Genomic DNA, 17,009 nt, shown 5'->3' with positions numbered 1-17,009 from the left:
GGTCACCCTCCCACTTAGCTGATCTCCCAGATCTCAGCCTCCATCAGAAACTTGATGAGCCTGGACCATGTTGTTAAAAATATTCACTTCCTTTTGCTTTTTGGCCATTTCTGAATTTACTTTGATATCTGAAGGAGTCCATGAATACACTTTCTGTGTTTAAAAACCAAAAAGCTGGCTGGGCGTGGTGGCTCACACCTGAAATCTCAGCACTTTGGGAGGCTGAGATGGGTGGATCACCTGAGGTCAGGAGTTTGAGACCAGCCTGGCCAACATGGCGAAATCCTATGTCTAGTAAAAATACAAAAAATTAGCCAGGCGTGGTGGCAGGCGCCTGTAATCCCAGCTACTTGGGAGGCTGAGACAGGAGAATCACTTGAGCCTAGGAAGTGGAGGTTGCAGTGAGGCGAGATGGCACCATTGCACTCCTGCCTGGGGGACAAGAGCGAAAATCTGTCTCAAAAGAAAAACAAGAAAAACCACAGGCCTGGCACAGTGGCTTACACCTGTAATCCCAACGGTTTGGGAGGCTGAGGCAGGCAGATTGCTTGAGGTCAGGAGTTCGAGATCAGCCTGGCCCACATGGTGGAATCCCTGCCTCTACCGAAAACACAAAAGATAGCCAGGCATGGTAGTACATACCTTTGGTCCCAGCTACTCAGGAGGCTGAGGCAGGAGAATTTTTTGAACCTGGGAAGTGAAGGTTGCAGTGAGCAGAGATCATGCCACTGCCCTACAGCCTGGGTAAAAGAGTAAGACCTTGTCTCAAAACAAACAAATCAACAAACACAAACCACAAACAGCAGTATAGATGTAGGTAGAGTGAAAAGAGAAAGTGACCCTTCACTCTGCTCCCATTCACCCCCAAGCTTCAGGCAGTCACTGTTAACCATTTCGTGTGTGTCCTCCCAGAACTTAGTGTTGAATTCAGTTGCTGATTGAAGCAAGTAGAGTAGAGTTGGGGTATCATATTGAAAAACAACTGTACTTTGTCCCCAGGTAGAAGCCCTCAATATATGCTAAGCCAGTGGACAAAAGCAGATGGGAATATGACCATGTACTTGTTTCCTATTGGTTCCCCATTTCTAAAAAGCCAAGAGCAGAAAGAAAAAAAAAAAAAGTCTGCGATGTTGAAGATTCTGAGTTTCTGTTCAACTTAAGTTTTATTCCGGTAGAATAGGAACCCACTCTTTCCTTAAACCAGCTGTAATAATGACCAAAGAAAATTGTAAGTCCTTGTTATCTGCATAACCCTCTCATGCTGAAGACTTTCTGGGCGTAATGTTTCTCCTCCTTTCTAAAACAAGTTGGAAGCAAGTGACCTGCTGTATGAGGAAGGACTCGGATGACCAAGCGTCTTATGAACTGAGTTTGCATCTTGGGAAGAAACAGGTGTTCCAGCAACACAATACAAGGATGCTTCCTCACTTCCAAGACCCTGGTTCATTAAGGCACTCTTAGCTGTGGGCTAGGAGCAGGATTGGGTGTGCTAGAAGGGTCCTGAGAAAGAGGCAGAGCCTCAGCAAGCCAGGAACCTGGGGAAGCCAATCAGTTAGGGTGTCGAAGCACCTTCTGCTGAAGATGAATAAAATGAATGCAGCCAAGAAGCTGCAGGGAGCTTTGCTCGGGGTCCAGGGATAGGATGGAGCAGAGATCTTGAAGATTTCTGGATGTGAAACCCCAATTCCTGGGGCCCCTTTAGTCTCTCAGCAGAAGGGATCCCTCTTCTGAGAGCAGGACTGGATTTCTAGGGTCTTACTTGGCTTAATGCTAGACAGGTCCTCTGTGTCTCTGTAATAAGATGTGATCTTGTCCACTGATGGTTCCAAGCCAGGAGACCTGGGCTTTTGGTCCTGCCTCAAGATGGGAAGCTGTATAGGGCAGAAATGGAGCTGTGGATGAGTATTCCATCTATGGAGTGATGGCTGGGAGGTGGGAGAGGTGGTGGTGATGGAGCTTTTCCTTCCTCTTCTCCCAGGTTTATCTTACACAAGATGGCCAGAGAAGGTCTGGGACCTCCCCTGCACATATTGAGAAAGCTCATATTGAGCAGATAATTTGCATTCTCTGGCTTGTTCTTCTAAAAAAGAGATAATCATTTGAGGGTTGGTGAGAATTCATTAGATCAAATTGCTTTCCTGCTAAGCTGTAGTGAGAATAGCTGGGAGTTGAGAACTTAGAGGGCTCTGGAGGAGGTGATAGGAGGAACCTGCAGATAACAGGATGGTTTAGGTGCTGTCTGGGGCCTCAGACTGAGGAAAGAACAAGTTCCAGGAACTGTTTGTGACATCCTTTTTGACATCCATGACAGCAGGGAGTGGACTCAGCTGACAGCACAGAAATGTACAACAGGAAGCAGACGGCCCTTGTCTATGTATTGACTTTGCCTGATCTTCCTGGAGTGGACAGCAGCCACCGTGCACTGGGGTGAAGGATCCCTAGGCTGGATGGTGGGACTAGAGGCATGTTTGTGCTGCTGCCACATTTCTGGCTCTGGGAGAAACTCAGAGGCTGTTTAGGAATCCAGATCTAGACTGTCCTGGGGCCGTACCCAGTGAAATTTGTCTCAGTGTGATTGATGGGTTTTATACACTGTCTTGAGCCTTTCCTGGGAAGCTGAATCCATGACTTCCCTGGTGTTGCCCATTGTCAAGTGATTTAGCCCATAATTTCTTTCCAGAGCCTGGATTTATTACTCGTGATTACCCCCTCCCTGTCGGAGGTGCTAAATGTAATTTGAGCTGCTAGGTTGGCTAGCAGTGTTTGCTTCCATCACATTTTATTACTCTTGCCTTTAATTTTATGCCTTTTATCCCATCCCTTCTCAATCCATCTGTGTGAGGCCATTGCTGTTCTACCCAGAGTAGCAGCTGGTACTAGCTGGAGCTGGGGGTTCTTTGGGTCTCACATTATAGTTGCTATAACCCTAACCCCACCACTGATGTGATGACTTGAGGTCTCATTTGAATAGCCCCAAAGGGAAGGGATGGCAAGAGGGAAACCTGCTTCCTAAAAACCATATTCTTGGAAAGCTCACACTTTCAAATGCTCCATTTACATCTTAACATCAGCAACCATCAAAGAGCTGTTCAAGCTCATTAAAAGCTCCCTGAATTTAATATTTTCCAACTGAGGGCCTACAGGTTTCCTTCCCCAGGGTCCAACAGTGCCTCTGCACAGAACCTGTCTCTCTTCCGCCTTATGCCTTCAAACAGATGAGAGGCAACATTAGCTTTTCTGTTTGACTTTGTTTTCCTTTTTCCTTTTCCCTTTTAGGGAAGCTGACGGATTCCTTTCCCCTTGAGGTAGTTGGGGAGAGTCAGAGCCTGACTGTTTGGGCCTCCAAGCTTGTCTACAGAAAAGCAAATGCAGAGGTATTATTAGAAGGGTGTGATGGAATTTCAAAGCCTCACAGTCTTCCCCCCAAGCAATGTCTCCCCTGCCAGGTTTCCTCTGGTTGCTTTTCTTAGTGCCTGGAAAGATGTCAGGACTGGTTTGGGCCGAATGGAAGCATAACCTGTTGTTCCTGATGCAAATCTGTATAATTTAAACATATCTTCCCTCCTGTCTAAGCACTGGCTCGGGTGCCACAAATAAGTTCCTATCTCTTTATTGTAATTAATCGCTCAAGTACTTCAGCTATTCTTCATTACCAGGCAGTCCAGCGCCTTCCCCCTGGGCAAGTTCCCTCATGTTTTCATCGAAGAACCACAGAGGTAGACTCCAAAATCCTTTCTGCTTCCAGTGCCAAGCAAAGAGGGAACCCAAGTCTGCTAAGCAGCCCGCTTGCCTGTGGCTTTAGCTGCTGCCACATGGTGTCGCTGTTGAGAAAAAACTCAGGGTATGCTTGGTGGTTTAGTGGCCTTGTCTGTCTGGGGCATTCAGCATGTGCAGCAGAGCTGCTGCATCCTTGGGCGCCTGAGTGACAACACCTAGTTTATACTCACGTATGCAGCCATTGTTTCCAAAGCATGACATTTTGCTCTGGGGAGCTACGTTCTAAGGGGTTCCAATCAGAGCCAGCCCTCCACCTTGAACACCAGTAGCTCAGGCTCTACGTTTTCTGGCAGTGTGTTACTAGGTAGAATTGAATGCTTCTCTTTTTTCTTTTATTTAATTATTATTTTTTTGGAGACAGAGTCTCATTCTGTTACCCAGGCTGGAGTACAGTATTGCAGTCGAGGCTCTCTGTAGCCTCTAACTCCTGGGTTCTAGTGATCCCCTCATCTCAGCCTCCCATGTAGCTGGGACTACAGGTGCATGCTACCGTGCCTGGCTAATTTATTTTAACTATTTATTTATTTATTTTTAGAGACAGGGTCTTGCTATGTTGCCCAGGCTACTCTTGGGCTCCTGGCCTGGAGTGATCCTACTGCCTCAGCCTTCTGAGTAGCTGGAAATTGAATGTTACATTTGCATTCCTATCGCCAATAGTGCTGGGTTAAGGGTATCTCCCTCCTTTTAGAAAGATTCTGATAATGCTGAACCTCAAAAGGAAATGGGTCAGGGGCTCTATGTCCTCGGTCCCCAAAGTTCTCTTGACCCTGCTGGAGATATGATACACTTGTTCTTCCTGGTGTCCTCCTCTCTGTCCCCATAGTCTCCAAGAGTGGTGGCTTTGACGAAATCACCATATATGGTTTTCCCATTCCCCAGGGATCGAGGACCCTGTAATTGTGTCCTGTATGCTTGGGGGATTTTTAGCAGAACCAAGAAGGCCTTCCTTGGCGTAACTCCAGGAGAACAGCACATGCAATTTCCAAAATTCTGCCCTCACCAGCACGGCATTTGCCACACTGGGGTTGACCCCGTGACACTTAGAGGAAATGTAATGTTGTTAGTTGGTTGATCAGGGCAGCTGGGGAAATGTGTCATAAAACCGTGCAGCGAATTTCTGCTCCCATAATTTATTTGGTCTGACAGTGTTAGTGCACCTTTAAAAGGTGAGAAATGTGTTTCATTTGCCTGGAATGAGACCCCCTTTGCACAATAAACTGTGGATCTTAGAGATCAAGGACATCCTCTACTGTTTGGGCTTAAATTCCTGAGTCAAATACTGGATCCCACATCACTATATCCAGGCTTGCCTTGACATGCAGCAAGCGCAGGAGAAAATGGCTCAGAGGATAATTAATGCCTAAAACTAGATGGGTAGATTAATTTGGCACTTAATTTTATTTTACACTGATTCATTCACAAATGGAAATCAGCAATTAGACAATGCAAACTTTTGAACCGTGGAAAGAAAGGTTCGGGAATATGAGAAAATACAAGTAAAACATTTTCCAGTTCATTTGAGAAGTTTTCATTTCAAATGATTACATGGGTGTCTCTAGCAATGCGTTCGGAGTGCCGAATGGCTCGTTTTTAATATGCCCCACCTGCACAAGCCACCCGCCACCCTGTCTGCTCTGGGGGCTGCTGGACTCCTCTGTGCCTGCAGCAGATTCATCATATTCTCTCATCAAGACCTTGAGAGAAGAGCAAGCAGGTTCTCTGACATCTGCTACCACCCGCCCTCGTGCTCTTTGACTCCATCCTGTGGGGAGGGGCACCTTCCTGCTGGCTCTTCCAGCCTGCCCCTTCTGCCTGCACCACCTCTTGATGTGTGGCCCTTCAGCTCCACTCAGCAGCGGCAGAGCTCTATCAGCTCGGGCTCTCAGAGGTAACCTGAGCCCTGGACCAGACAGGAGCCAGCTATGACCTGCCCCATCTTGCCTTCTATCTCATTCCTTATCTCTCTGTTGGCAGAGGTGGGTGTGAAGCCATTGGTCTGCCCCTGCTGGAGCCTGTCCCTGTCTAGTTTTACTCCCTGTTCTCCCTCTCTCCAGCCGGTCCCCTCCCTGCATCTGCCCAAGCTCAGGGTCTCTGCCTCATTTTCCTTGCTATGTCTTCCTTCACCTGCCCAAGTCCTCCCAATCACTTTTTCCACTCTTGGCTCAGAGAGAGAAAGAAGCAGGGACTCCTTGTCTTTGCATTTGCATATTGTGTTGATCATTGGATCTGTGTGGACAGATGGACTCTTGGCACCAGACCATCTTTTATCGTCTTTGAGTGTGAATGCAGATGGAAAAGGAATGGAATGGAATCCACCCAGGAGGCCCCCCGTATTTCTTTGGGGAAGGGGTGTCACAGCAGAGGGTCTCAGGAGCCATGTTCAGATCAGGCCTTGGTGGCCAAGGAGTGGGGAAGGGGATACAGTGGTTGAGGTGGGAAGAAGGGGCCTTGGGAACTGTCATGGCGGCAGAGAAGAAAACTCAGTGCCATAGAAAGGCGAGCTCTTGGGGCCTCCTGTGTCAGAGGGGTGCTGGATTTTATCCATCAAAGGTTTAGGAGAGCATCAGAGAACTCCCAGGTGGGAGCAACATGGAGGGAGGGTTGGAGTGGTAGATATAGTGGCTGGGATCAAGTTAGGAAGCTCTTGCAGTTGACCCCATGAGAAGTGATGAGCACAGAGGCCCACATGAACAGGACAGGAATTTGGGGGACCCGCTGGACACTGTGGAGGTACTGACTAAATCTTTACTGAATGAATACATTTAAAACATGACTAGATCTCAGAGAAGGGGCTGGGATATAGGGATCGGATTACAATCATCCACATAGAGGTTATCGTAAAAGATGCTTGGTAAGATTTGTCCTCTAGAGAAAGTGGGTGAGATGAGAAATGGGCCAAAGTCTGAACCTTGGGAGCACCAGGTGTATGGTGGGGGTGTCTGAAGAGGACTTAGAAGTTGGAGAGTTGGAGAACCCAGCAAAGGGCCTTGAAAAGCCAAAGGGGAACAGAGTCTTAAGAAGAAAAGGGAGATGGTCATTGGTGTCGATCACTCAGAGAGCACAGGAGAACTCAGAGGGAAACAATTTAGTACGTAGGAAGTATATCCTTCCATCTGTTTCTCCCACCCATTTCTCTCTCCTTCCATTTATCCATTCAGTTTTCCATTCATCTATCTGTCCATCCATCATCCATCTATGCATACCTTCATTCCTCTCTCCATCAGTCTATACCTACTTCCATCCCCCCATCCCACCATCTATCCACCCATTCATCTATCCACTCATCCATGTATCTATCCATCCACCCACCCACCCATCCATCTCTCCCTCCCTCGCTCCACCCATCCATCCATCTGGCCAGCACTTACTGTGCTGGGAATAACAACCTGATATCTCAGCTACAGTGCAGAGAGGAAGGCAAGCACACACAGTCATGACAGCATGGTGTGACAGTCTCTGGCAGGAAGGGATGAAGTGCTGAGAACAGCCAGCTTAGTGTGGCTGTTAGCAAGGCTTCTTGGAAAAGCCGCCATCTGAGCTGGACTAACCAATGACTGGCATGGAAGAGAGTCACAAGGCAAAGGCCCAGGGCTGTGGGTTTGAGGAAGGCACAGGAAGTAAAAAAAACGAAACAACAAGAACAGTGCATTCACTGGGTGCTGTTGATGATCAGCACTGAGGTACACACCTCACAAACATGATCTCTCATCAGCCCAGCCACCCTGCAAGGGGGGTGATCAGTGGAGTGGCCAGCCCAAGGGTCACCCCGCTCCCACACAGAGGACATAGGAATCAACGCAGTCTTGCTAACTCCGAAAGCTGGTTTCTGTCACTATTTCCAGATGACTGTCTTTCATGATGGGAATACAATGTTCTTACACTGTTCAGCCTTTACTATGTTTAGTTCCAGACAGCCAGAATGATAATTCTGGCCAGCCTCTGAATCCAGACACTCTTTATGGCTCAGTAACTAAGACAGCATCAGTGTTAAAGGCAGTTTTTAAAGAGAGGTAGAACATCATGTCCATAAGAGCCTCTTAGCGTCGTTTAACAAATAAAAGCTACTCAGGTAATACAAGCTCATTAGGTTCTTTATCTAATTTCCTTTTGAACACTCATTGCTTATTATAGTGGTTTCTCTGTGACAGCTTACTGATTTCAAAAGAGTCGTTTCTACAAATAGGAAAAAAATGCCCCTCCAGACCACTCTGGCTTTACTATTAATATTATTAGCTTAATTATTTGGTCCAGGCACATTTATTGGGCACAATCCCCTGGACAGTGAGGGTCCTGCATGTGTGGGTGGTGCACCCCCTCCCAGGCATGCACACTCACCTAGTTTGGATTCCTTAACTCCCTGCTGAACTGTCACTGGCCGTCAGTGTCCTCAATCCTAACCTACCTGAAGGCAGTGGACATCTGGCACCTGGCTGTGTCTCACAGAGCAAATGAATTCTTTGCTGTCACAGAGCAACAACCAGCTCTAAATAATCCATGGTGTCACCAGTTTGGGGTCATCCAGGTGTTTCAGCTTCCTGCCTTCTCCCTGGCTTGTGGCCATTACGTGAATCATCAGGAAACCCTCCATTTTATGGATTGCATCTTGAGAGTACAGTGCTGCGCCTGTAATCCCAGCTACTCCAGAGGCTGAGGTAGGAGAATAGCTTGAACCTGGGAGGCGGAGGTTGCAGTGAGCCGAGATCGTACCATTGCCCTCCAGCCTGGGCAACAAGAGCGAAACTCGATCTCAAAAAAGAAAAAAGAGAGAGAGTACAGTGCTGGTGAAAGGGGTGGTGGACGCAAGACCTCTGGATCTTTACCAGACGTGAAGAAGAGGAGGTGGGCGGGGGGACTCCAAGGGGGTCTATGGGTCCCTGGACTCCAGACCACCTTGTTCAACTGCAGGTGGCTGAGGGAGACCTCCGCTGATCCCCTCTACTGCTCTGTGCAGCTTGTCTCTCTTCAAAGAGGACCCTTCTGCTCTGCCCACCAGCCACCTCCTGCTAGCACTCATGAAGTTCACAGGCATGCTACACCAGCTGCAGGCCCCTCAAGCCCAGGCCCGACCTAACCCAACCAGATTTCATGATCTTTTTTTTCTAATTCCCAGGGAAGGGGGTGTTTCTATTTCCTATATATATTTCTGTTTTCAAAGGTGTTTCATCCACAGAGCAACAAATTGGGGTGCAAAAGAATGGGGAGAAGGAAGACATCAATAGCCTGTGACCCAGAGCAGTCTCATCTTTGCATGGGGAAATCTGCCCCCTTAGTTACAGGCTGGCTGTATTTAAGGAGAGGAGCATGTCCTGTGTTTAATTAACATTCAGTGACTTAAGGAGGGCTCCGTGGAGGGCAGGGCTGGGCTGGGCTGGGCTGGGCAGTGCGACACCAGAGCACCTCCTCCCATGCGTGGGCTCATCTCACCCCGGGAGCCTGACCCTGGGAACCTGCCAGGACCCTCTTCCATACTGCTAGGAGGGTCCTCTGGTAGTCACCTCTTCCCCTGGCCTTCCCACCTGCCAGGCCAGTGTGGGCCTGGGTCTCACAGCCAGGCTTAGAATCCTGCTCTACCCAGGGAGACTCCAGACTCCCCCACACCCATCCCAGGCATTACCACAAGTGAGGATCCTGCAGTCACATTGCCATTTACATTTCTACAGGGCATTTCCAACTCAGTGAATGGGAAATTGCTCGTCATTTCCAAAGGCAATTAATTATGCAGAAAATTTTGCATCCAAGAAAAACAAAAATTTAAAAGAACCATCAATGTGAAAAAGTACCATACCATGCTGGAGTCTTGGGATTTTTTTCCCTTCCCCAGTAGTTGTCAGTGTAAGCGTTTGTGAGTTAGGTGGACCTGGGCTTGCATTGCGATTTTGTTAGTTCTATGACACCAGCTGCTGGAGGCCTCAGTTTCCCATCCATAAATGGAGATAATGACTCCATCTTCATAGGGCTGCGGTGAGGACTAAATGAGATATTTTTGTGCAAGTACATCAGCATGTGCCTGCCATCTAACCCAGAAAACTCTCAGTGAATATGTCTTTCTTTCTCTTTCACTTTTCCCCACAAGTTTTTATCAGGGAGGACAAAGCTTAAGATTCTAAATGTGATATCTCCCAGAACAGACAGAGACCTTTGAAGTAGAAGTTGTGAGCTGGTGTGTTGGTATGTGCCTGTAGTCTCAGCTGCTCAGGAGGCTGAGGTGGGAGGATCACGTGTGTCCAGGAGTTCAAGTCCAGCCTGGACTACACAGCAAGACCTTGTCCCTAAAAATAATAATAATAATAATAATTAAAGTAGGATTTATGAGCGGGCAGATTCCCATTACTCTACACTTCTCTGCACCCACAGCACTAAACGTCATGTGGAAATGCCACATGGCTAAGCTTGATAATCACCCTCTTTCAGCCTTTGTACCATTAGGGAAAACGGAGGGGTGGAGGCGGAGGCAGACAGAGTCTAGAGGTGTTTGGAGCATGTGTCATCTCAAGAACATTTCTGCCCAGAATATACAATTATTGGCACACAAAGATACACAGTAAGATGTGAGCAGAGCTGGCCCTGAGACTACTGGGCACAGAGTGGGGAGATTCACTATTGTCTGGACTGAATAGGCAGTGGGAGTCCTCTGGCAGCCTCTCAGCCACGTGCTTCTTCTGTGACCTGGAGTAACTGTGAATCAGGGGCTCTCAGAGGTGCTTGTGTCTGAGTCAGTGATGTGAGGGATCCAGCAAAGGGCAGCCACTGACTCAGTGAGACTGAATCTGAAGCCCCCTCCCTCTGGATGTTTCCATGTTGTGAATCACCCCATCTTCCCCTTAGGAAGCAAAGCTGGGGGCAGAGTGGCTTGTCATATAGAACTCAGGAGCTCAGAATGTGCAGAGCTGGGGACATGGTTATAGGAACGAGTGGATGGCGGTGACGGTGGTGCGGGTGATGATGAGACGAGCAACACATACTTGACATTTACTTTGTGCCAGGCCCTGGGCTGAGCTCTTTGCAGCAACCTTGGAAGTGGGAGCTGTTATCCTCCCTGTCACTGGATGAGGAGGTGAGATCTTGAACAACTTCCACATCACCCAAGTGGTGCTGCTGGACCCAAAAGCCATTAATTATGCTGCAGGTTCAGCCCCTCTCTGCTGCCCCGCTCCACAGTCAAGGAACCCAGAGGGTCTGTGGGGCTGCGGAGCTCATGTTGCTGAATGCTGCACTGCCCATTTCTGTACACAATGTGCCTGTCTTGTAAACCACCCACAGAACTTCCAGAGACACCCAGGGACAGTGGAATTGGATACTGGGGGTGACTTTACTTTTTACTTCTTATTTATTTTAAAACAAAAATTTTAAAATAAGGGACCGTTCGGTCTTGTCAAAATAGGGCTTAAGTGCTCCTTGGCAAACACAGTTCATTTATCATTAAAACAGCGGTTTTCAAACTTTTTGGTTTCTGGAATCCTTTACACCCTTAGAAAATTACTGAGTATCTCAACGGGCTTTTATTTATGTGGGCTAAATCTATAGGTACTTACCACAGTGGATTGAAGGTGAAAAGCAGTTTACATATTTATTACTTCATTTAAAAATAACATCAAGCAGCTCATTACATGTTACCGTAAATAACAGAACATGCTTTTATTAACAATCATTATATTTTCCAAAAAAAATAATTAGGGAAAAAGGTGGCATTGTTATTACATTTTTACAAATTTAGCATCTGGCTGGAAGGCAGCTGGGAGAGAGAGAAAGAGAGAGAAAAGGGTCATTAAGGTCTTAGTATGCTAGGAAAATAGTTTTGGTCTCACTGACCCCCTACGAGGTTCCCTGAGACTGCCGGGATCCCTGGACCTCTCTTTGAGAACTGCTGTGCTAGATGGATCAGAGTAATCTTGGACTGGAAGACTTGCGTGTGCACCAGCGCTCCTGTGGTCTCCTTGAACCAGCACAGTCTGGGGTGTGCGCCTGCCTTGTGCCCAGCAACTTTAGCCACAGTGGGTCAGGATGCCGAGGCTGTGAGATGTCTGCCCCAGCCAAGCGCTGGAGTCCCTCCAGGTGGAAATGGGTTGAGTAATTAGAGAACCTTGCAGCATGTAGCATCAGCTATGCAGTCACTTCAGGGCTGCTTGGCAGGCTGGAGCACTGAGCCCAGCTTGGTTTCTTGCTCTGAGAGATGCCCTCCTGACAGCTCCTTTGTAGATGGTTCTTCTCTTTTCTAGCATGCCAAAAGATTTCACCGTCATATTCAGCTTGATCAGGCAGAACTCTGAGCTGCAGTGTAAAAACCTTTGTGTCCAGAAGGGCTCAGTGGAGCTTTTCTCTTACCAAGTAAGGGTTTGGGGAGAGTGCCACAGGTCAGCCTCTCGTGCTTAGAATGCTGGCTGGTACCTTGATGTGGGCTATCTCAGGGGCAGCCCCCCTCTGCTCTTTCTGATACATAATCATTTGCCACAGGAACAACTAAATGATGACAATGACAGTATCCCTGGGCTAACCCTTAGAATTGGAAAACCCGGGAAGCTGGAAGTTTCAGGTGCCAGGGAGCAGCCAGCAGTTGGAATTCCTATTGGAGAGTGAGCTGGCTTCATCTAACAGCTTGGAGAGGGAATGCCGCGTCTCCAAGAATGTTCACTCAGCAAAGGAGCTTGACACTGTCCCAGGAAACCTTTCCGTGGAAATAAGGCAAAAGCGAATGTGGATACAGCTCTTTCACACTCAAATATTCAAGTGAAACATATTTAGTTACAAATGCGGTATTACGGCTTGATAACATTTGCTTTTTGCCTATTGGACCGGCTGGTGTTTTGTCATTGCTGGACATTGGTTTGTTCACTGGTTCAGTTGGACCAGATTTCCAGGTGCTTTGTAGGGCCCCAAGGGCCAGAGATGAGGGAGGCACCTGTGCCCACAGAGTGCACATGCAGGGACAGTCACCGGTGCTGTGCCAGCCCAGCTTCGTGGGGAAGGGTGGGCTCAGGGACTTCTCAGAGGCGCCTTTGCTCTGGGGTTGTGGATCTCCAGCTTTTGCCTATGTTGGGATTTGTTTTCTTTTCATGAGGTCTAAGGCCTGAGAATTTGCATTTCTAAAGCATTCCCAGAGCTGCTGCTGCTGCTGGTCTGGGTTCACCATTCCGTGCTGCCTTAGAGAACGTTGGCCAGGTGATCTAGGCTGATGGCTTCATCCTGCTCTCAATTGGGTCTGCAAAGCTGAAAATGAGAAGTAGGCACCAGATGGGAGTAGGCTTAGGAGAGGACACAGGAGAGGGAGCCCCTGCTGTGGTTGGGTGTGGGCTGGCAGCCCAGGTTGGGTATGGGGCACAGAGGGTGCATCGCAGCCCAGGAAGTCAGAGCTGTGGGTAGGGACAACACATGGAAAGTTTCCATGCTGCATCAAGGTTGGGCTCTATTTGGAAGGCTGTGGGGACCACTGGAAGGGCTCTATTGCCTGCTGGTAGTTCCTCAGACACAAAGGATACTAAGACAAGCTGATGGTATCTCTATTTAGTCACTGCCTGGGCTGGCACCTTGGGACCAAGTTGGGACCTTGCCCTCACTGCACATGAAGAAGTAGACAGTCTGTTGTCTCTAGGCTGACCTTGGCCTCAGATTGGAATCTGTTTGGCTGGGTTCTACCTGAAAATGCAAAGCAAAACAGAGGGTTTTAAGGTAATTAAATCCTTCTAAAATGGCCTTTGGAGCAGTCTTTGGTCTGGGCTATTCGAATAAGGAAGCTGCCATGTTTGCTCTACTCTTCTTGTCACTTTTTGCATGTAGAAGCACCCTTGGTTGTCAGGAGGGAACGTGGGAGGGACAGCGTCTATCCTCAGTACCTGCAGTGGAGCTAGGATGCAGATGACTCAAGCAAACACACACGTGTGTTCAAGATGCAAAAGTGCTGTGATTCTGTGAACCAAGGTTGCTATGAACCCTTGCCTGTACAAGTACATGGTACATCTCACCCCTCAGTTCACAGATGGGTCACAGGCAAGGGCAGGTGGTGGATGCAGGTGGTAGGAGGTTGGATTCCATATCCTAAAGGGACTGCACCTCCTTCATCTTTGTTCCTGTCCCACCACGGCCGCCACCTTTTACACGGCATCTTACATTGTGGGTGCTTAGTGATCACGGTCATTGAACGGTTGGTTGCCTTTCGAACCCTGGGCCAGGCATGCGCTAGGTGCCAGGTTACAAAGCTGAAGATGAACAGTCTCTGTCCTGGGTTGCTGCATGCTGAAGTATTTTATGAGTCCATCCTGGAAGGCTTGGGCTGAGGACTGTCTCTAGGTGGCTCCCCAGTATTCCCAGGCTTAGAGAAAGCCAGAAGGGGTGTGTTCTGGTGTACAAGAGATGCCACCAAATACTCCCTGTGCATGGGATTTTATTACCAACCCATGAATGAGAGTGTCCTCTCCTACTGGTGGGCAGGAACCCTGACGTCAGACCAAACCCCAGCTGTCCTGCAGGCATGTTTCTTCTCTCTGCACCTCAGTCTCCCTGCATATAAAACACAGACACTACCAGCATCTCTTCCACAGGCAGTGGTGAGGATTAAAGCCCGTAGCCCGGTGCCTGGCACAGAGTTCAGGGCTCAGTGAAATTCCTTGTCATCATGGGCAGCAGAGGGTACTGACCTCAGGTGCATCCAGAACTTAGCTGAAGTCTCGTCCCCCTGCCAGGTCAGCTTCCCAGGCTGAGGATTCCAAAGTCTGCCTGATTCCTCTGCTCTTGTCCCCTGTTGGGAAGGAGACAACACCTGCTGCATCCCTGCCTCTCAGGGCTGTGGTTGGAGAGAGGCAGCAGGCACAGGAAGCACCTTGAGTGTAGTAACAGCAATATTGACAGGTAGCATTTCACTGAGCACTGAACTCTGTGCCAGACACTGGAATACGGGCTCTAATCCTCACCTTTGCCCGTGAAGGAGATACTGGTAGTGTCTGTGTTTTATATGGGGGGACACTGAGATACAGAGACACCCCTGCAGGGCAGTTGGGATTTGATCTGACATTTGGTGCTCGTGCCCACCAGCTCTGGGAAGGTTCTGCATGTACGTCTGCTATTCCAAGGCAGATGCCCACGATGGTGGTCCCGGCCAGGCCAGCCCCTCCTGGGTTACTCTGTCTCTAGCCTCAGGAGTGGTCCCTGTGGTGAAGGAGGGCTGCTTGGGGTGTGGGTTTCTCCCCATGGTCCCAGGGAGCCCTACTTCCCAGTGTGTGGGGAAGACTTTTGTGTCCTCACTTCTTGACTTCTGGGTGCCCTCTGGGAAACACAGCCCGGGGAAGGGGTACCCAGAGAGGCAAGGCCTAGGCCCGGATGATTTCCCCGCACAGCTGTGTCGCAGGACTGCATTTGAGCCCTACTGAACAGTAACAACAGATATTATTTTTTATGTTTTTAAACTACAAGTGCTATTAACCAAAAAGAATGTCCCCTAATTCTGTCATTCTTTTATTGAACCTAGTAAAGATCACATATCCACCTAAATCAGATTTGGGCTTCTGCAGCACACAATTCACATTAAAATGGCAGCCAAAGGCCAAGAATTAAAATGAAAAGAGGGAACATTAATTCTTGTTCAGTGCTGTGTGGGCGCGTATGAGCTCAAGAAGCTGCAGCTTCTTGCCAAAACCTGGCTCTGACTCTTGCCTGCTCCATGACTTTGGGCTGGTTGTAGACCTCTCTGGGACCTCCTGTCCTCAACTGTAAAATAAGGCAAACCTGGCGAGTACAGTTACTGCACAAAAATGACACAGGTTTTAAAGCACGGGGCACAGTGACAGGTTCTATGTCAATGTAGTTGGAGCATTTAGAGTTGGGCTGCTGTTTGTCCTCAGCTGTACCTGTTAATGTTGCTGAACCTTCAGCACCAAGTGTCCGTGATGAGTGTTGATCTGTAGGTGATTGGAGCCTTAGTCTGTGGCAGTCAGATTCGTTCATTCATTAACTCATTCAATGTTATTTAAGCGATACCCGCTCTGTGCCAGGCATAATTCTAGGTGCTCTCCTTCTCTGCCTGGTGTAAGCAAGACCATCAGCAATGTGAAGATACAGAATAGAAGGTGACAGAGATGAGGTGTGGGCAGCAAGGCTGAAGCTGGCACCCTGCTCTGGGTGCAGAGCCAGTGAGGGGACTTGGTGGGAGGGCTCTGGGAGACCTTTGGGATCACTGTGAATGGGTCCAAATAAGCCTTGGGATCACTCGGCTGGGAGGAGGTGTGGAGGGGCCAGTGTATTAGAAAATGGCTTATGTGGACTCTGGAAATCAGCTTCTTTGCCCTAAAGAAATAAAAAAGGGAGAAATGTTAAATGCAGCACTAAGAGCTTTAGGGAAAATGTGGAAAATGGGGCTGGGGCTGAGGTGCTGTTGACAAGAGGATGCTAAGCGTGAGAATGGGTTACTAATAGGAGTTATGGAATTTCCCAAAAGGGGGGAATTATCATCTGGTGGCAATGGAGTGATTTATTCATTTGACGTCTAATGCCACCATTGCCTGTCTCCTGAGCAACATTGATACTCTCAATGCCTTATCTAGGAAGGAAGATATTAGGAACTAGTTGTTTGCTAAGCTCAAAATCTCTGTTGACCTTAAAACAACTTGCCTGAAAGAAAAATGACCTAGTGTATATTTACTATTGAATATAATTTTCCTTAGGACGTCTGCAAGCCTATTAAAGATTAATAGGGAATCTCATTTTAATGTGTTTCTGTTTAAAGCGAACTTGTGCAAGTGTAGGTTGTTAGCCTTTCAGAAAGCCATTCGCCTCCCCCTTCCCCACCCCCTCCCAGGGCTCTCAGAAACTAGGCTCCTTTAAGTAGTGGAAGGTAAATTAATATTCCGCAGAGTGGAACTTGGGACTTATGTACACAGAGATATTTAGCTCTTGTCTTTTGGGGACTGGAGAAAGTGGGGGGGGGGGGGGGGTTTCAAAAATTATTTAAATCAAGAGAACCCATGCCATTTTAATTTTGCATATTCTGGGAACCTCCGAAGAAGCAAAGTTTAACTGAAGAAGACCAGGTAGCATTAGGGATAATTTCCATAATTTACCTGTGTTTTTTCCCAAGCTCATTGGAGTTCAGTTCCTCTGACTATAAACATCAAGATGCTACGATGCCTACCTCAACACTTCCTCCTGAAGGTACAGACAGCACCTCCTTAAATGAACACAGGCTTGATGCTTCAATTGCCAGACCAGTAGAGGGTCCACAGGTAGTGGCCTGTAGAATTGCTTAGACC

At 48.2% G+C, this 17,009-nt stretch overlaps 1 protein-coding gene across 6 annotated transcripts in view; it reads left to right on the top strand.

The window, feature by feature from the left end:
- Window positions 1–17,009, top strand: part of GFRA1 (GDNF family receptor alpha 1) — a 224,342-nt gene that overhangs the window by 157,393 nt on the left and 49,940 nt on the right. The gene's annotated exons all lie outside the window — the stretch shown is intronic.

This window comes from Rhinopithecus bieti, unplaced genomic scaffold (assembly GCF_001698545.2).
Source record: "Rhinopithecus bieti isolate Rb0 unplaced genomic scaffold, ASM169854v2 scaffold_5982, whole genome shotgun sequence".
Lineage (NCBI taxonomy): Eukaryota > Metazoa > Chordata > Mammalia > Primates > Cercopithecidae > Rhinopithecus > Rhinopithecus bieti.
The sequence above is the reverse complement of the archived record's forward strand: the minus strand, read 5'-3'. Positions and strand labels throughout refer to the sequence as shown.